This window comes from Ursus maritimus, unplaced genomic scaffold, assembly GCF_017311325.1.
Source record: "Ursus maritimus isolate PB19 unplaced genomic scaffold, ASM1731132v1 scaffold_8, whole genome shotgun sequence".
NCBI lineage: Eukaryota > Metazoa > Chordata > Mammalia > Carnivora > Ursidae > Ursus > Ursus maritimus.
The window spans coordinates 57870368-57891516 of record NW_024426996.1 but is presented as its reverse complement, the minus strand read 5'-3'; the positions used below and the strand labels follow the sequence as shown (position 1 = coordinate 57891516).

General features: G+C 38.0%; 1 protein-coding gene and 1 pseudogene across 1 annotated transcript in view; one reads left to right on the top strand and one right to left on the bottom strand.

Annotated features, from left to right (window-relative positions):
- LOC103658442 overlaps nucleotides 1-7798 on the bottom strand; it is a 39253-nt pseudogene extending 31455 nt beyond the window's left edge.
- The window catches only part of PCDH7 (protocadherin 7), a 403732-nt gene that overhangs the window by 112706 nt on the left and 269877 nt on the right, over nucleotides 1-21149 (top strand). The window lies entirely within an intron of this gene.

Here is a 21149-nt window from a genome sequence, read left to right as displayed (position 1 = left end):
TGAATGAATGAATGAATGAAGTTCTATACAATGTGACATGGTACACTTTGTATGGGAGGTGGGGTTGGAAGGGGAACAGGCAGGAAAGGCAGTTTATAAAGAATCTGGAATACCATAGGTATTAGTTTAAGTTCTGTAGGAGGCAATGGAAAAATTGTAGCAGGAATGGGACACAATGTGATTGGTGATGTAGCAGACCACCTTGAAGGGTCTACAGAGGAAGAATTAGGAGAACCATGGCAGCACGAAGCACACTGAGTAGTGTACCTGCAATAATTACTGTTTTATTTTTTTCTTAGTACTTACTGTTTCCTAATATTTGCTTATTTATACACTTATTACCTACCAACCCCTGCTTATCCTTCCACGAGAGAAGACATAGTGTCTGTCTCATTCAATGCTGTAGCCCCAGCAATTACAACTACTGGCATAAGGTAGTGTCTCAATGTTTATTGAATAAGTGAACACTATTTTTAAAGAACTGAAACATAGATAGGGAACAGTTTTTAAATGTCAGCTGAGCTATATATTATCTTATTCCTACCTCTCCTTTTCTTGGACATTCACCTTTTTAATGTACCTTCCATTTTTTTTGCGGGGGAGGGGGAGATCTGGCACTTAAAATAGACAATTTTTTTCAGTTGAGGAGATAGCAGTTATTTTCAAAGACTGTCGCATTTTCTGATTTCTGTCTTCACCTTTCTTAGTGTGTGTTCTGTTAAACGTGAAGCAAGCAAACAAATTAGCTATCGGAGCTAATTTTAATATATAATCTAAAGAACAAGCTGGCCCCTGCAGCCACCTGGATTTTGTTCTTTAGAGATTTGGGGTGCATTTGGGCTGAGATTGCAATTTACCTTTTCATCAAGATTAGAATAGCTTCTTCTTCCCAGGACAAAAATCTATTTAAATAAGTTTACATGAACTGAACTTTCTTCTCGTGGCAAAAATACTTCTCTGTGCTTAGGCATTTAAAATTCTTTGAAAACCTCAGGCAGAAGTTCACACCGATGATTTTCTTGCAGGTCTCTGTGGTGAAAGAAGTCATGGTGTCCAGAAGCAAATAAATGACCTCGACAACCAAATTCTATTTCCTATTAAAAATTACTGCACTGTATGGTTCTCTTGTCTTCAATGTCTAGGAATTTTCTTAGCTGGAAAGTTGGGAAAATCAGTTTATTTACTTACGTGGCTCATTTTGAGTCCACATTGTGGATGGCTCCCAAGCACTAGATTCTTGGGTGTAGTATGTGGACTTGTTTGTTACCTCTTACCAAATAAATACATATAAATTAAGCATGGGCAATATGATCTGAAAAACTAATATATTTTTTTAAGTAGGCTCCATGCCCAGCATGGGGCTTGAACTCACCACCCTGAGATCAAGAGTAGCATGCTCCACTGACTAAGCCAACAGGCACCTGGACAAATTAATAATTTGTGTAGTTTTCCAGAGTCTTGTAGTGTTACCAAAAGATGAAAATAAAAAAACTCAACTTATCATTGCAAAATTGCCACTGTGGGAGTAATTAAAAAGTATAATAAGCAGGTTAATTTTTTTCTTACGTAGTTAGCTACAATTATCAGAAAAATAAGCTTTAAAATAGTTACATCTTAATCAATCATCTATGAACTCTGTGGACTGTAGGTATATATTGACTTCCATGGATTTTCAGTGCCTACTTTGTATTTCATACTTGGCCTTTCCTAACTTTTTTGAGCCTCACTGGGAAGAAGTTCTGGAAACATATAGTTGTAAGATTTTCCCCCCAAATCAAATATTCATATAATTCACATTATCTAAATATGTGTGTCTGTCTATGTATCTATTGATCTATCCAAAATATCCTTTGTTTCAAAAAGATTTTGAGCATACTTCAATATGCATATTATGAAATAAGATAATGATGGGAAACATTGAAAAAAGAGAAAATTAATACATCCAATAATAACAAGACTGAGTCATTCCAGTTGCGCTGCACATGGTTAAAATCAGATGGGACTAGCCAAGCCACCTCTGTATGGAGGTTGGAAGCAGAGCAGGTGTCCTTAAAAAATCTTGTACTCTTTGGCCACTAAAAGTGCCTCTTAGAATGAGAAGTGCCCCCCTCTCCTTCTTTTCAGCCACCACAGGCACGGAAACTACTAATCTTTGGGAGAATTTTGTAGATAGTCATTACTTTATCAGAGAAGTCCTTCTAAAGAGCTTAAATACTTAAGTGATTTCCCTTGGAGCAGTAATGGTGAATTATGTGGTGCTCTAATTGTGCTATTAGTTTATCTAAGCTAAAATGCAATCTACTTAATTTGAGGGTTTTATTACACATTGGTCTCAAAAGGTGAAACACATTAAATGCATATCGGTTCTTTTAACAGGAGGTTAAGCCTTTTCAGATGCTGCATTTGATGGAAATATTGTCTCTCACGTTCACTGTGGAAGTTAGTGTGAGGTGTTTATGTTGACACAGACGTGTAACTTGGGAAATTTGCAGGATACTTTTTTCATATTTATCAATTTGTTATCATTTATGGAGTTAAAGTTTTCGTTCTTTTAGTAAAACTATTCCAACCTCATGATACATCTAATTAATATATGAATTTATTATGGAATTACACCACTTAGGTTGTGGTGTGTTTAAAACTTAAAACATAAGTCTGTGCATTCAAAAGGAAAAATTATGTGTAAACAGAGCAGAGAGGATTTTAGGGCAGTTTAACTATTGTGTGATACTTTAATGGTGGATCCTTGCCATTATAAATCTGTCAAAATCCATAGAATGTGTGACATCAAGGGGAACCCTAAGATAAACTATGGACTTCAGGTGATAATGTGTTGATGTGGGATCATTGATTATAACAAATCGACTCTCTTGGGAAGGTTGTTGATAGCGGGGCAAGAGGTACTTGGAAATCTCACACTTTCTGCTCCATTTTTCAGTGAACTCAATACCACTCTAAAAAGAATAAAATCCATTTTTTTAAAAAGGAAAAAAAAAACAGGTCTGTGTAAAGTTAAGTGGAAGGAGTGATTTCCCATCTCTTCTTTCTGAACACTGTAAAAGTAGACATTGACTCAACACTGAAATTGATTGACTCAACACTGTGGGTTAGAAAGACAATTATCATATGGTTTCACTCATTTATGGAACATAAGAAGTAGGAAGATCGGTAGGAGAAGAAAGGGAAGAAGAAAGGGGGGGGTAAACAGAAAGGGGAATGAACCATGACAGACTATGGACTCTGGGAAACAAACTGAGGGCTTCAGAGAGGAGGGGGGTGGAGGAATGGGATAGGCTGGTGATAGGTATTAAGGAGGGCACGTATTGCATGGTGCACTGGGTGTTACGCGCAAGTAATGAATCATGGAACTTTATATCAAAAACTAGGGATGTACTGTATGGTGACTAACATAATATAATAAAAAAATATTATTATTAAAAAATAAAAAAATAAAAATGCTGTATATTCAAAATTTTACTCTCATTTTGAAATTATCTTTTAAATGATAGTTAAATTGGCAGATTTATCAGCACACTAAATTTTTACTTTAGTAGTGACACCTCACACCTGAATATATTTACTGGGCGCTGTTGACATTTTGGACCAGAGAATTCTGTTGCTTGTAAGTGGCTGACCTGTGTATCGTAGGGTGCTCGCAGCACCCTTGGCATCTATTTATGAGATGTCAATAGTGCCACCCACATTGTGAAAATCAAAAATATCTCCTGACATTGCCCCATGTCACCTGAGGGGAAATTGCCTTCTGTTAAGAACCATTGTTTGTAAGGTAAATGTACACAACTCCATTTTATTGTGGTTCCAAATATGTGGTGTGTATATGTGTGTACGTGTATTTGGCCTTCCAGTTCTTGGTGTAGAAATCAGGTTTTGAAAGAACAAGAGCACAGAGATAAAAAGGAAATTCTTTGACTTTGTTCATAATTTATAATGACTCAAGGGTGCCTGGCTGCCTCAGTCGGTGGAGTATGCCACCTCTTGAACTTGGGGTCGTGAGTTCAAGCCCCATGATGGGCGTAGAATTTACCTTAAAAACAAAACAAAAACAAAACTGGTTATAATGCTACTGTTGAGATTATGTGCTTTTTCCCTCTCTTTTACACGTGGTAAATTGACAAATTTGGGTGCACATTTGCAGCCTCTTGCTCAAAGAACATACACAACTGAGAACTCCTTATTAGTAGTTTTAGCTCCCTGTATTAGGGGCTGACTCAAGCTTTTGCTGCAGGCCTCCCCTTGTGCTTCACACCAGAAGGCTTTAGAATAAACATTTGGCTGAAAAGTCTTTATAGGACTCATCCAGCTGTCCTGTGAAAGTACTGTTGCCCACACTCACATGCATTAATGTATGACTTGCCAAAATATTTGTTTGCCTTCACATAGACAAAGGCACAATGCGAATGTGAAGAGTATACTGTTAAATTGTCATTTCTTTAGCCAACCAAGTGAACTCGGAATTTTTCCATATATAAGATAGATGGTTTACTAAACCTTTTTTTAAAAGAATGATAGAAATTATTAGCTAACATTTGCTAAAAATCATAATTCTAAATTAACGTTATAGTGGGTTTTAATAATGCAAAGGAGTTTTATAAACTACAGTATGATTTTATTTCCCCTTTGAGAATTACATTATGTATTTTGCAGAGTTTTTGAATTTTTATCCTATCTTCTTACTCTTTTCTGTCTCGCGTCTTTCCTTTATTCCTTTGCTCTTATTTCTATTACTGCATCTTTAAATGTAGTGCTGTATCAATATGAACTTGAAATTTGAAGCTGACACCAATAAAGGTAGTGCATGACTTTAAAATAATTTTCAAGAGAAAAATGCAAACCTGTTTCCATTTTGCTATTATTAATATATATTTAATGAATTGCCTTGACATAATGCCTGCTCAGTCTCTAATGAGCAATACTAATTTCAGTCCCATAAAGTAGACATCCAATCAGTTGGACATAGATGGATTATTTACCTATGCTATATACACACACACTTCCACAGTTGTGCACTCATGTACCTTCTTCTCATCAGCTGCCTTCTAAAATAGTTTCGGTGCGTGTAGCTGTGGCAAGTCTGAAATCTTCCGCAGAACATAAAACTTTGCAGGGAGCTAAACCTTTGCCCAGGCAGCAACTTTAAAAACATTTTAAAATTTGAAGTATTCTATATCAACAACTATGCGATCCAAATTGGAAAACAAAAATGGTAAAGGTAAATATATCATCAGGTAATTCTCTGCAAATTGATGTTTTTAATGTGCATTTATCACAGTGCGGGCCTACTAAATGGTGATTTTTGCGCATTTTTAAAGATTTCTGTAACAAAAAGCATTCCTTCCTTTTTTTATTTAGTTATTCTTCTTTTCAGATGAGGACAGATGCAGCGAGGGCTGTGTGCCTAAATGAATACTTTTACTCTTGACTAAATTAGTCTGGCATAAACACAACACTGCTAGCTTTCAGTACAATTGAAAATAAGCGCGGGGGTTTAGAGGTCTTTCTTTTCATAGTTCTGTTAAATCATGCTTAAAGTTCAGTTTGTATTCCAACAGTAGCATTTAAGACAGCACAGTTAAGAATCTCTTAACATTTCCATTTACAACTTCCCTCTCCTTCTAACATTTTCTTTAATGATTGTGGGGTGTTTCATGGTAACAGCTCATCCACCGTTACAGCCAATGACCTAAATATGCAACTAAAATTGTGGTAGCCCAGCTAGGCGATAGACTGGCCCTCACCGTTGGGCTTTGGAAATACTATTTTCCTTCCTCAAGACCTCTTCTTATTACTATTAATGAGATGGAAAAGCACACTACTGAGGTTGAATCCTCTCGAGAAATCACGTTAGGGTCTTCATAGATTTAAAAATGAAGCCAAGGAAACATTCTTGTGCATCGTTAATAGCACTTCCTGGCCCCGAACATTCCCTTTAAACTAAAATCATTCATTTATTTGTAGTTTGTGGGTGGGGAAAAAGGGCACGGGAAGGTCTATATTTTTATAGCTCAAAGGGGCACCTGGAAAACCATTAGATGAAACTTGGCCTTTTGGCAGTCATGTGCTCGTGTACCAGAGAGGACTGACCCTCCAAACACCATGCTTGGGGAAATCATAGGCTCTTGTAATGAAAAATCATGTCAGTTCGACTTCCTTATTTTAAAGGTGAGGTGATTTCCTCCAGATCACGCAGGTAATGGTATACCAGCTGTCAGATCACAACATGGGTTTCCTGATTCTCAATACGAGTCGACTCTGATATTTCAGGGCTTTTTTTCCATTTCACGTGACTTTCAGCCTTCCCTCTGACTGCCAAAGGTATCACAGGACAGATTTTCAGCAATTTAAAGGATACTGTTTTTATTAATGGTAGAGACAGACTTAGACTGCAATATGTGTGTGTGTGTGTATGTGTGTGCACGCTCACGTGCGGATGTGAATTAGATTAGTTTTAAGATGTATAACTTCTGCTTATTCAAAATTAATTGGCTACATAATTTTATTAACTTATTTTACCTTTTTTGTTTCATTTCCCTTGTGTGTAAAATATAACCCTGCTGATTGTTCCGAGAGCTCTAATTTACTAAATTCAAAGCACTGATAATGTTCTTCCACTAACCATACCCTTCCACACTGGGCTCTTCCTCTTCAAGCCCCGAACCACCTGAGGTCACTGTTCTTTCCTGCTATTTCTTCTTTAACTTGTAATTTCTGAAGCCAAGGCAGAATAGGTTCTCCATTCTCTGTGAGCACAGATGTGTCTGTGTTAGTTTGGGACCTAGGTCTGTACTTTGTAGCTTTAGATCAGAATTGTTGTCTAGAAAGCTAAAATTTTATAGGGTTCCTCATCTTGTCTCCAATATTATGCTGCCTGTAGCATGATCTTTCTTACTGTGTGAAAGAACCAGTCTCCTCTGCTTCCTTTGGTTTGCTCCTTCTCTTCCAGGTCCTTTATTTTCTTCGCACCTTGTCTGCATACAGTTTCCAACTATCTTTTTCCATAGATGCCAGCTATGATCTCATCTTATGTAATCCTGGATTATTACAAACACAAGTAAGTTACACTTTTTTGTGAATACTCAACTGAGAAGGTATTCAAGATGCATATACATATTATTTGTGTTGGAGGGCACAGTTTTACCATCTCTTGATGTCTATGCTCAGTCTTCATGGAAGAAATGGGAATGGACTTTTAAACTTCAACTTGGTGGCTAAGCATTCAGTCTGCTTTGATACTGATTTTCCCTTCAATCTACCTTCAATTTTAATAACTGTTCTTTTCCTCACTCCTCTGATGAAGCCATAGAAGAGTTGTGCTAAAAAATAGCTTTGGGGATAATTTACTCTTATCTCATATTATATTTGAGAAAACTGAGATTCAGAGAGCCTAAGTGATTTGTCCTGACTCCATTCAGAGTCAGGTCAAAAAATCAGGTTTTTTTTGTTTTATTTTATTGCTAGCATTTCTAACTCTTTACACTTTCTAGCTCTGCATCCTTGCTTTGTATCCAGTTGTTTAACTGGGTTGTTAGCTTTGATATGTATTTTTGATGCATGACTTTTCTCTTTCTAAGCTCCAAAGAGCCTGGGAGCCTATAGCAGGGTAGTACCCTGTAGTACTCACCACCAGACACTACACGAACCTCATGTCCACTGCCTTCTTACTTGCAGCATGTAGACTTTGCCTTCTTGATTGACTGTCCACCTGGTAATTCTGTGTGGGCTCCATGAGGCCATCTTGGTTTGATCCCAGTGTCTCCTGCCACTGTGCTTCAGATACCATGCTTCCTTTCCTTGGCATTCTGAATTCTCCCAGCTGCCTGCTCAGGAGAAATATTGTGTATTTCTGGTCTCTCCTTTTGGTTTATCTCTTGTTGTAACTGATGAAGAAACTGAAGGAAACCAAGGGACTTCCCTGGAAATTCTTTCTTAAAAGGGAAAGAATTCTTTAAGAGTGCTTTTGGAATGTGTAGTCTTGTTTAGGATGAAGAATGTGTTCTTCATGACCTTGTAACTCTCCTTCAGTTCTGAGCCTGAGAAAGTATGTGTGTGCGTGTGTGTCTGTGTGTGTGTGTGTACATGTGTGTGTTTATGTTGAAGTACCACACAAGTTATTAAAAAAAAATTATGTCATTGGAGGGAGGTCTTTGAAGGCATAATATGGTATAATGGAATAAGTTTGGACCTGGGATGAGATTCACCTCGTTTGGAAATGAGTTCTTCTAATTACTAAATATTTGACCTTGAGAAAAGTTATAGTTTAAGTCATAGAGTCAGAATTAAAACACAGGTTTACCTAGCTCTAAAAATTTATTTTTTACACACAGTACGTAAGACATTCTCTGATTCAGAATGTTTATTTAACATAACTGGCCAGAAGAATGTTCATGATTTTCTGCCTTTAGCAGGAAGGGCAAATGGGATTCATCTTACCTGAAGGTAAATGATAAAAGACTAAACGATTGGTCAAATTATTTAATACCTCTAAGTTCCAGTTGGCCTCAGCTGTGCCATTGAGATAAAGATAGTTGTATGGCTAAAACAAAATCATGCATGTGAAAGAAGCATTTTAGAAATAGCACTAGTAGAACTATCTTCTACCTTTTCTCCAGCTTAGGACACTGAGTGGGGTACAGTTTTCTATAAGTAATGACAATGTCATAGTCTGTTCAGGCTGCTATGTAAGAAAATGCCACAGAATGGGTAGCTTATAAACAACAGAGGTTTATTTCTTGCAGTCCTGGAGGCTGCAAGTCTGAGATCATGGTGCCAGCATGGTTCGATGGGGACCTTCTTCTGGTTCAGAGATTCCTCATTGTATCCTGCCATGGTAGAAGGGGTGAGGAAGCTCTGTGGGGTCTCTTTTATAAGACCAGGAATTCCATTCATGAAGGTGCCACCCCAGACCCTAATTACTTCCTAAAAGCTCTACTTTCTAACACCATCACCATGGGCATTAGGATTCCACCAGGTGAATTTTGAGGGAGACACAGACATTCAGGTCATAGCAGAATATCATTAATTTGTCTTCAGAGTGTGTTGTTGAGATGATAAATCTGATGGCCCCTGGTGTCACCTACCTCACTACAGAGAGATATTTAGATAGAAATGGTAAATTACAATAGTTTACTCCTGAAAACTAACACACGTATACACATAAAAATCAGCTTACGTGTTATGTCTACATAAAAGTAATGAAATTTAGTGTTTTTCCCTCAAAGAAAACCTAAGTTATAACCTAGGAAAAGAGATTTGTGATGGAAAGTAAATGAAATAAGGAAAGTAGATAAAATAGGCAGAAACTGCCATTTATACTCTGCTATTTTATGTTGTTTACTTCGACGGAACACCTAAGAATAGTGTTTGCCCATCTAAAAAGGGTTGTGATGCAAGCATCTCTATTTCTGGCTAGGGAGCTGAGTGTCTTTGTGCCAGTTTAATGTTTTATATTTAAGAGGCTGGGACAAAATACATGAGTTACCAAGTTGTAGAGTCCTAGCAGATTCAATTAAGGCTATTTGTTTATATGTAGATATATGCAGATTCATGTACTAGGCAATTTAGCAATTGTGTCAAAGTCAGGGGAGCTAAAGGCATGGGTGTGGGGGTTGCTGGAGGGGTAGGGGACGGGGAAAATAATTATTCCAGACCCCAGGCAGTAGCCCAAGCTACTAAGGGCTTCGGATATGTTGGAGGAGAATCTGTCCCTCAGTAATATTACTTTATCTAATCAGCCAGAATCCTAATCTCTTGAGACTCCTTGAAGGAGTCTCAAGTTATGAATATGTTAACCAACACATTGGTAGAGTAGAAACCCTCTTGGTGATCAAATCAAACAGCACCACTTGATGGTCTTTATTGAATCATAATAATCCTTCTGAAAAAAAATCCCTAAAGGAGGAAGGATTTTAAAACTTTGCACATGTAACCCTTACTTAATAATGTGCCCTCCAAATTCCTATACCTTCCTCACGGAGAATCCCAGTTACTCTAGCCTGGGTTGGGAGGCTAAGGTGAAGCAATTCATAGAAATTAATATGGAACTGTCAGAACCAGAGTTTAAACTCAGGTCTACCAATCTCAGGAAAAAAAAATCTGTTCAAGAATGTTGATTCAGCCTTACTGAACAGCAAAGTGTTCCTTATTTATGTTCTTAATGTTTATCAGGGATGGCAAATGGGTTTCATTCAACCTGTTGTTTCTTAGGGATTGATTCATAATGGCTTCCTGGAGTGCTGTGTTGAGAAAGACTTTATGATGGATCCATATTATTGGAAGATTGATGTTATTTATTATGAAGATGTGCCTTGATATGAGAAGGGGAGGGTGCCTGCCGGTATTTGCCATTTCTGGGTTAGAAATAAAATGTCTAGGAGAGTGCCTGTGAGTATTAGGTATGTAAGACATGATATATGGCTTCCATTTATCATGACTACCTCTTCTAGGTATGGCCACAAGAGCCTTCTTACCGTAGGCATCTGACCCACATTCAGCAGTATCTAATCTCAGAGTCCCAGAAGGCATATTTGGAAACTGAGTCAGAAACTAGATACACGAGGGGCGCCTGGGTGGCACAGTGGTTGGGCGTCTGCCTTCAGCTCAGGGCGTGATCCCAGCGTTGTGGGATCGAGTCCCACATCAGGCTCCTCCGCTATGGGACTGCTTCTTCCTCTCCCACTCCCCCTGCTTGTGTTCCCTCTCTTGCTGGCTGTCTCTATCTCTGTCGAATAAATAAGTAAAAAAAAATCTTAAAAAAAAAAAAAAAAGAAACTAGATACACGAAAGGGTGCCATGTAAGCCACCATACTGGCCCCTAAGAGGACTAGTTCAAATTTTACATATTTATATTTGTTTTTTAATCAAACATGGATACTCGAAAGAGGTGGCATATTTTCTGAAATATGGAAAGTACGTTGAAACTATATTTTCTCTTGGATTTGTTACTATGTCACAGCATGCCTAAGATATTCAGGACGGATGTCCAGTGTAAATGATGATAAATTTTACTCTCTAGTAGCATTCTTTTTTTTTTCTACTTAAAGTTAGAAGTCACTTTAGATGTAAAAGTGTAACTAACCAAATCAGCCAAGATTTTTTTTTCTAAATCATTGTGTACTCAAAAGCCTTTTTTCCCTCTGAGTAGCTGTGGAAGAATGGACTCCTAAGAGACTAGATTAATCAAATTTAAAAGCAAATGTAAATTTAAATCAACCATGGAGCCCTGCTGTACCGCAATTAACATTTCAAGGTAAATGAAATGTGATGATAGTAAATACCAGTTCTATTCAGAATTGGAAACATATTGTATTTCATGGTGTATTTGGGCAGAGAATGGATATTTGAAAGGAAAACCATTATTAACACGCTAGCTTTGACATTTCAAGATATAATTTAACCTTGATTACAACTTAAAAAAAAAAATCTCAATTTCCCCATCTCCTAGTCCAGATTAAGGGTTTCTCAGTCTTGGCACTATTAACATTTCTGACTGTGTATTTCTTTCTTGTGGGGCTTATAGGATGTTTAAGAGCCTCCCTGGACACAGTGCCCTAGATAGTAGGAGCACTTTGCTCCCTCCAGCCCTTAGTAGTTATGAAAACCAAAAATGTCCCCAGATACCAAGCACTGATTTGGAAATCAAGGGAACTGCATTACCACTCACTAGCTTTAACACCCACTAACTGTATAATATTTTGTGGTTACCTATTCTCTCTGGGCCCGAATTCAACTTAAATAAGCGAGGGTTTTGAATAGTCTTATCCACTTTTAGAATTCTCTGGTTTGATCTTCCTATCACTCTCTTAAGAGATAAAACAATGTTCCAGAGACAGAAAGTCCTTGAAAATAGTCCTTGGGGGTGACGCAGAAAGGTCTGTGAAGAAACGGGTTAAAATTGGTGCAGCAAAAGCAAAGCCACTGGAGCCACGCAGGCTTTTTATGAATGTCACCCGGGAGTCTGAGTTTTTATAGTTCTTATTTACCATGAAAGTCTGTTGGAAGGAATCAGGAGAAGTAGAAGGGGAGGCGGGGAAGGTGTGTGTGTGGGTGAGGGGGATAATACACTCAAGGAGCATTCAAGAAATAAAGAATTGCTTTTCTGTAATGTGTGTAATTTTTTTTTAAGATTTTATTTATTTATTTGACTGAGAGAGAACCAGCGAGAGAGGGAACACAAGCAGGGGGAGGGGGAGAGGAAGAAGCAGGCTCCCAGCGGAGGAGCCTAATGTGGGGCTCGATCCCAGGACCCCGGGATCACGCCCTGAGCCAAAGGCAGACACTTAACGACTGAGCCACCCAGGCGCCCCTGTAATGTTTGTAATTTTTATACCTGTTTTCAGGCGAAACAAATACGATCATGTATACCTTTCTGATAAGGAGCTCTGTGGTTCGGAGGTCAGGGACTCCCCAAAATCGTGATCTAGCTGTTACCTTGGTTCAAGTTTCTTTTCTTCTGCTCAAGTGGTGGAGTTCGAGCATTTGCCTTCTGAAGCCAGAAGGCTCATTGCTAATTTTCAGTGTCCACGAAATCTGCTGTGGTGTTATTTCTGCGTCTGCTGACAAGGATAGGAAGCTGCACGTTGGTGAGGTGCCTATGCGTAGGCAGCACTATTGCTGGATAATGGAGATTCTAATTTAATCAGCCTGAGTTAGGGAAAGCACAACATACATTAAAGCTTTCGAAAGATGTTTAATTTGTCATGCTCAGAACAAAGCATCAAGGTAGACCCGCCGCCTCTTCGTTTACGGTTGGGCTCTGTGTCTGTTTCTCCACTCTGGTCCTCTCCTAACACATCAGTTACCCATTGTCTCTTTAGCCAGACTCTCCAGCATGACTGCGACCCGCACATTTGGTGTGGCTGTGACGAGCAGTCTGGCTGGCCGGTGGGCACTTTTGCTCTTTGCAGCAAACACATTCTGCCTCCCTGATGAGAAATCCCTTTTACTGGAGGTTATCCTTAATCACCAGTCAAATGAGCCTCTCCTGAAATCTGGCTTCTCTGCATGCTGCTGCTCCCACCTTCCTGTATTGGCATCAGATAGGGTCATATATCAGTGCAAGTTAATTTCTGGAAATCTGTTAAATAGGATGATCTTTTGCTCTGTGGCATGCAGGTTATGTTGGTAAACTTAGTAATACATGAGAGTTAACACAGAGATAGTCCAATCCGGCTCTTTTTCTTGTTACAGAGCTAGGGGACAGGTAATTTATTATCCACTTATTCTCCCTGAATAGGTCAGAACCATGAAATTTGAGAATCCTTCATTTGAGGCCATCAAGTCATCGGGGAGATTAAATCTACATTCTCTTTTAATCTGCCGGACTGCCATTGCCATCAGTAAAACGTCGGCTCTTCGGCATTGTTAATGTAAGGGGCTCTGTCTGGGTGATCATCAGCTGAACGCGGTGACAAGTAATTTTATTGAAGGACCAAGTGAGAACTTAACCCTCTTGATTTTTTTGCTTGAACCCATTTTTAGACATTTTTAGAAAATACAGTGAGTTCTTTCTTAGTTTAAAAAAAAATGTTTCTCACTCTCTCACCTAAATTTAGTGCATCTGAGAGGTTATGCCAAGAAATGTTAACAGATTACAAAAAGAAAAAAAAAAAGAAGAAAGTAATTTTGCAAGATTGAAAGTGCTCTATTTTTCTATTTTGTGCTAAGTCACCATTTTTGTAGTAATCCTTTGGAGTATTTACATTTTGTTTCTTAACAGAGTAGAGTTCTTCCCCCACCATGGATGCAGACGAGTTGTATTAATCCTGGATATTGCTCGAAGCAACTTTTCATAATGGAATGTATTCTCTTTCCTTTTTAGGCTGAGAATTTATGTAAAGAAGAAATACAGATTAAACATGGAGCTTCTTAAATAATTCAAGATTACAAGATGTTACTAAAGCTTAGAAGTCAGATATTAAAGCCAGAATCCATATTCTGCAGTTGTCATATACCAATATAAGGTTGATAACACATTTTAGTATTTAAAAAATATAAAATAGCAATTTGACACATATGTGTATATGTATTCTGCTAATGCCTAAGAAAGAATAACTGAAATGAATTTTAGGTCATTTTACAGGTACTCACTATATTCTGATTTATATGTTTTAAACCAGTGTAAACCAGGACTATAATTTGTTCATATAATAAGATTAAACAGAGGTTTATATATATGGGGCTTACTGAAAATATGAGCTTAATGACTCTCAAAACCCAGATTTTTACCTCTAGGAAGAAAGATAATTAGATTTAAATTCTAAACACAAAATCCTGCAATATTTGACCGTGAAACTGTGTATCTAACTCTTTACTTACAATAATATTGGAAGCTTTTTTTTTTTAATTTTCAAATGACTCGACTTTGTCAGGTTTTTCAATTACCAAAGAACAGCGGTGGTGGTGGTGGTGAGTCAACGGGAAGGTTGAAACTGAGAGGTAATGAAATACTTTCTGAAATTAGAAAACAAGTTTAATGGTGATGTTTGAATGAAACCTTTTCAAACCCACTGTCAAAACACAACTTCTTTTTCCCTTTTGTTTGAATCTCATGGCAACCTTGTTACCTTTTACAGTGACTTTCCTTCTGGGGTGTGTTTTCTTAATGCCTTCATTTAATAGGCATATTTTAGAAATCTAATTTCGCTGTCTGCTTCAGTTCAGCGATGCTGTAGAAACCTAACCATTTTAGACTGTCTGGATGCTGTTTTCATCAAGTCATTAACGTTATTATCGAGGGCGACACAGGGAAGTTATCTCCCCTCACTAAGAGCGTCTTATTTGTTAAAGACCTCAACCTCTTAACCTTTATAAAGGATGTGGTTTCACCAAGTTAACTTTTTATGTGGAGCTAACTGTTTTCCACTATAATTTCAGTTTATTTCTGTCTGCCATGCTTCCTGCAACACTCAGAAGGCTTTTTTCGTGTCAGTAAAGCCCGGCTGGGTTATGAATAGGTGTTCTTGGGATCTCAGTTTCCTTAGCGCATCAGAATGGAGCCCAGGCTCCTCATTTCAGAGATAAGGGAACTGAAAGCCCCGGTGTCCTGCTCGGGAGCACCAACAAATCAAGGTCTAGTATGAATATGCTGACACTTCATGTAGCGTTTCATGTCTCCCACGCCCTGCCCCTTTGCACCGGTCTTAGCTTTGTTAGAACTATAGTTTGAGACCCTGAAAACCAGGTAATTTATATTAGCCCTTTTGTTCTTGGACTGTTGGCTCCTTTGTTTATGTGGAATCACAGCCCGGATCTCAGCCTTCTGTTCTATGCCATGGTTCGTTTGGGCTGAAGTCTAACAGGAACACTTGCAGCTCATAAATGTAGCATTATTGCTATTGTGAAAATGATACGTACATGGGCATGGGTTTAAAATGTTACAAACTCAAATGAAGAAAATTCTAAAAATAGAAATTTACACCAGTCACGCCAACCCATGGTTAGTGTTTTGGCCAACATACCTCAGTCATATCTCTAAGCAAAGATTTACTTATTCACGTACATATCAAATTTGCCTGCATTGGTTCGTATCATAATACAGCACCCATAATGTCTGAGGTAGCCATGTCCTTTAACAGGGCTCATGTTGTCAGTACTTGAAATTTTGACCATTCTGATCTACATCAGTCTTTTTTTTCTTTTCCTTTTTTTTTTAATTTGACCTCAACAGAAACCTTTAAATCACCTTTTCATGTCTTTTGCTCCTATTTGTATCAGCACAGCCCTGTCGTTCTTTTAGTCCTTTTGACCTGTAAAATCTCTGATTTATTAGGCTATTTACTTTCTCTATGTGATATTTTCTAAATATTTTTCTCAGTTAAAAAAAAAAGCATTCCAACTAGTTATGTCTTTTTTCTTTTTTGTCTTCCGTTTTTGTTGTTTTGTTGCTCTCTATAAAGTTTTCCTTTGCAGTGAAGATAAACTTAGTATTCTAAACCATACAGGTGATTAATTACCAGACTTGTATCCAAAGGTAAGCCTATAGACGAGCAGGTTAATAGTAAATAATACCATAAATTATTTTTTAAAATATCTGCATGAGTAAGTAATATTGTTAATATCTCTGTAGGAAAGAGAGGGTCTCTTATTAAGCAAGAGTGGCAAATGCCCAAGTATATGTAACCAGGCTAATTAGCTGTTTACTGATTTCCTACCACTGGGTTAGTATCCCTTGGGCATTTAGTTCTTTATTTTGTTATTGTGCTGGTACTCCACATGAGGCTTTTTTTTTTTTTTTTTTTTAGTGTGTCCTGTGTGAGAGTAGTTTCTGAGCTGAATATGTTAAATTCCTGTCTTGAATTCTTTCAATTTATTATATGCAATTTTATCATTGAATAGTGGAAATAGCATCATTTGCCTAGAGGAATTCTGCACTGTCTGAAGGATGGTTGCCACAGATGTCTTTGGCCAAGAGTGTGAATGCTTTTGTATCTTTCATGCTGAACCCTACATCTTATAGCCTAGATGCTTCTACCAATAATTTTTCTTTTTATCCTTTTCGCTTTCATTCTTTACTATTGTTACTCTTGTAGTGAAGTTTGTTTTTAATATGGTGCATTCCTTTTTTTTTTAGGACTTTCTATTTGCCTATCCAAAGCTTGGTTGTTTTCATCCTGGCTTCTTCCAACACCAATGATGTAAAGTTGAATGCTAGGTAACAAAAACACGAAGGGTTGATGTCTAATAGTGACTCAGCATTTAAAGATTTTATCAGCCTTTTGGTTACAATTAGTAGATCACAATGACATCAGATGAAGCCAGTAAATCTGTTTTAGTACTTGTAGACTGCCCTCTCAGCGTGCGATATTTAAAAACCGTCTACGAAATGAAGAGGGCTCTGATTCTTTAGAAGGCAAAATCATTCCTGGTTAGGAAAACAAAGAGTTTAGATCATTGAAAGGAAGCTAAAACCAGCAGGATTTTGTTTCTACCTGATACAGGAAAGTGTAAAGACTGAATAAAGCTCAGTGAGAAGAGAAAGAAGTCTCCATGAGTTGGAACTTTGAATGCTAGTTCAGAAGAAAAACCAACAAAAAGTAAGCTTTTTATGAAGCTGTGACTGAAGCTGGGCATCTTTTATGTTTTCTTGGATGGTAAATATTAAAATTGGTGAATGAAATGAGAACTAACATTTGTTGGCGCGTCTAACGTGCATCACATTCTTTTCAAGCCCAAACACGAAGAAGGCATTGGATTCTCAGAGCTCTAGAAGGTGGCTCTCACTAATTCCATTTTGCGGATGGGGAAATCCGAGGCTAAATCTGAGGTCAAAGAGGTCAAATACTTTGCAATGTGTTTAGTTAACAGGGGAGCGCCAGACCTCTCTGGTTTCAAAAGCGTGACCTTTCTGTCTCCAGTGAAGGTCTTAGAAAGAACAAAATTTCCCAGGGGAACAAATGGGTTTGGTGAATTTTCTGATTGTTAAGGCACATACTACTGAAGAGGAAAAAAAAAAATCTCTTTAGGGTACTCGGAGGAAGCAGAGCGGAGGGGATACTGATAGGTGTCAATGGATGATTACTCAGTGTTTTCTTGTTTGTTTCCTTGTTTTAGTGTCACCTGTATTTCAACTTGGAAAGTTGCAGGTTAAATTCCCCAAATATGGTTTGTCTATTCATCATCATTTTTTTTTTTAAAGATTTTATTTATTATTTATTTGACAGGACAGAGACAGCCAGCGAGAGAGGGAACACAAGCAGGGGGAGTGGGAGAGGAAGAAGCAGGCTCATAGCAGAGGAGCCTGATGTGGGGCTCGATCCCAGAACGCCGGGATCACGCCCTGAGCCGAAGGCAGACGCTTAACCGCTGCGCCACCCAGGCGCCCCCATTCATCATCATTTTCAGACTGTGTATCGTTCCTTACATATTTTGGGAGATCTATGTGAACAAGTACCAACTGCTATGATGTTCTGCTTATCTGCCCAGAATCTTCTCTTCCCAAGTGATCGCCTTCTTGCTCAATCTATCCCAGGCCCTAGACGAGCATCATCTGCTCTTTCTTTTTTAATATTCAAATTTTGAGGTGATAAAATCTGTATTAGAAATTTTATATGAAAATAAATATGAATGTATTAGCTTTTTAAAAACTCTTTCAAAATTTAACATGTGACTCACAGTGTAGTATGCAGGCAAATTGCAGTTTTGATTATTGGGTTCTAGGCTCATGTAGGAAAGCAAACATTTTATACTTGTTTGAATCTCTAGCACCCAGTATGCTGCCATCTGCTTTTGAATTGAATTGTTTTGATGCTATTTAAATAGAACACTTTTCTGAATCAGAATCATTAACATAAAACCTCTTGTGATCTACATATTATGCAGTATATTAAATACACTGGGTTTGGATAGAACTTTGGAGTTTGTGGCTAAAAGATCTTCCTCCTGATGATTAAGACAAGGTGACTGGAGAGTGGCAAGAGAGAGAGACACAAAGAGATTCATGGGTTGTCTACTGAATCAGTTGTATTACACGACAGCCTCACCTTATACACTCAAAGTGCTGTTCTTTGAATGTGAGGATGATGCCTCTAATGATTCACCATCAGCATTACACGATCTTGAGTTGTTTTTCCGGTAGAGGTAATTACTTTTCTCTGATTCATCCCCACTCTCTTGGTTCTGATTCCCTAGAGACATACTGCAAGCAGTATAACATCCCTGGCCAGGTGATGGTTAGATTCTCTTAACAGTGCATCTGAGCAATTAATGCATGTATGTTTTTTGTCTACACATTATGTTATAATAACCACTTTGGCAAAATGGCAAAATATATATGTGTGTGTGTGTGATGTTGAAAAAGCAACAAAGTGTCAAAGAAAAAGACCCCCCAAATCCCTATTTTCTGCTGTGTAGCTCTTATATCACTATCAGTTGAGGGATTTAAATTAGATGATTTTTGACTATTCTCAAATTCTAAAAAAAGTATGCTTCATAAATTCAATGTACTTAATTGATTAATTTTCACTCATTAATTTCTCAATAGTACTATATTATTTAATATTTTCAGAAACTTTTGTTTTCGTTTCTGTTCTTGTTTAGAAAATAATGCTACTATTACCTTTGGATGTATGTACATGTCAAAATAACGTTTCCTGAATTATTTATGGTTGGTGTATTTTAAACGGTAGAAAATAATCATATTTTAGTCAGCCAGAGGTAATGTTGAAGTAACAAGAAAGTGGAGTGTTTTGTTTGGTTTTTACTTGACATCTTTTTTTTTCAAAGTTAAACTTCTGATTCACTTTGGCTTTTATTAGTTTAAATGATAAGCTATGTATAATTCAAAGCATGGAAATATATAATCTTGTTCAGGGCACATGAAGGAGTGTGGTCTTCTGTCTCCTATCCGCTAGTAGGGCTGAAGAAGTTCATGGAAATGATAGATTGCCTTTAACTCCTCCCTTTGTGAACAAAGAAACTGAGCTCAGGATCAACGTACTGCTAGATGGCTTCCTGAGTCCTCTGAATTCTAATCTTTAGTTTTTCAGCTTATCCAGGATACATTTCTTTAAACTGGAAAATAGTTAATAATGAGGCGTTCGTGATGATTAGTGTACAAACGCTGTGGAAATGCCTAGCAGTGATGCAAGCCAAAAATGGCTCTGTGCTCTCCAAGAATTTCAGAGAGAAATGCCAACAGTGTGAAATTCTCTGTAGCTTAACATATTTCCCTTATAGGATCCAGAATTCTCAGCATCGTGTTATTCTCCCCACTGAAAGCTTCCTTGCCTTTAACAACCTATCCCTATAAAACCATGCCGATGGTCCCCTTATCATATGGGCCGAGGGTTGCGTCCTGATGGCTTGGCCATTTGTGAAATGTGGAAATTTGTCTCTGAGATAGTCCTTTTGTGCAAGTATGTGTATATTGAGATATCACAGAACTATATTTTGGAATTGAGAGCGTATTTTGTCCTGTGTTTTCACCAAGATAACAACTTACTGCCAATTGCAAATATCCTTTTGGGTTTGCCGCTTCTGCTGAATCTTTAGTTACTGCAGGTTTTAAATAAAAACACTGCAAAAAATCTTGCCTTTTGCTCTCTTTCCTCAGTAGTTTCTCTCAGCCGAACAGCAGAAGGGTCGTAAGTGAGGTGAGGTGGAGCGCCACTGGATCTAGTCTGTCTGTCTTTCTTTTTTTTTTGTTTTTTTTTTTAAAGATTTTATTTATTTATTTATTTGACACAGAGAGAGACAGCCAGCGAGAGAGGGAACACAAGCAGGGGGAGTGGGAGAGGAAGAAGCAGGCTCCCAGCAGAGGAGCCTGATGTGGGGCTCGATCCCATAACGCAGGGATCACGCCCTGAGCCGAAGGCAGACGCTTAACCGCTGCGCCACCCAGGCGCCCCTGATGTAGTCTTTCTTATTGGAAATGAAAACACTTGTTCTCCTGACCCCCCATGCCTGCAGCGCTCCGTTTGTAAAGGGTTAAAATAGTGCCGTGAGGGTGATTTAGTGATTTAGCTCTGAGCCACATGATGGTGGAAACATATTCTGATCATAAGAATTCACTGCCCAGAGTGAGTTAAGGGAATGAAGAAAAAAAGAATGATTTTCTGATTATATACAAAAGACAAATACTAAGGTCAAAGAAATTCTTTCATATTTATTAAAACCAATTCAGGGAGTTTTTTTTTTTTTTTTTTGGCTTGAATGCTTTAATATTATCAATACATATCTCCCATTTGCAGTTTCAGAGCTTTTTTTCTGGTTTATATGTGTTGTGGGATCAGAATGCCACCAAGGGAAATTGGACTTTTGCCTGGTGGCTATGGAATAACTTCCCCTTGCTCCAAAATATTATGGAATGAAGAAGATATTGTATTGGTTTCCTGCCCAGAAAATGATGCCTCATTCTCTCATTATGCAGTTAGCTATTCTCTATTTGGTAACCCCAGATTGTCATATGTGGCTCTAAGGCAATGGTTCTCAACCGGGGGTTATTGTACTCCTAAGGGAACATTTGGCAATCTTTGGAGAGTTTTTGATTGTCAGAACCAGGAGTGGTTCAGTGGGCATTGAGCAAGTGGGATATTGCTGAACTTCCTACAACGCACAAGCCAGACTCCTACAACAAAGAATTATCCAGCCCAAGATGTCAGTGCGGTAGAGGCTGAAAACCCTGATCTCATGTTTAT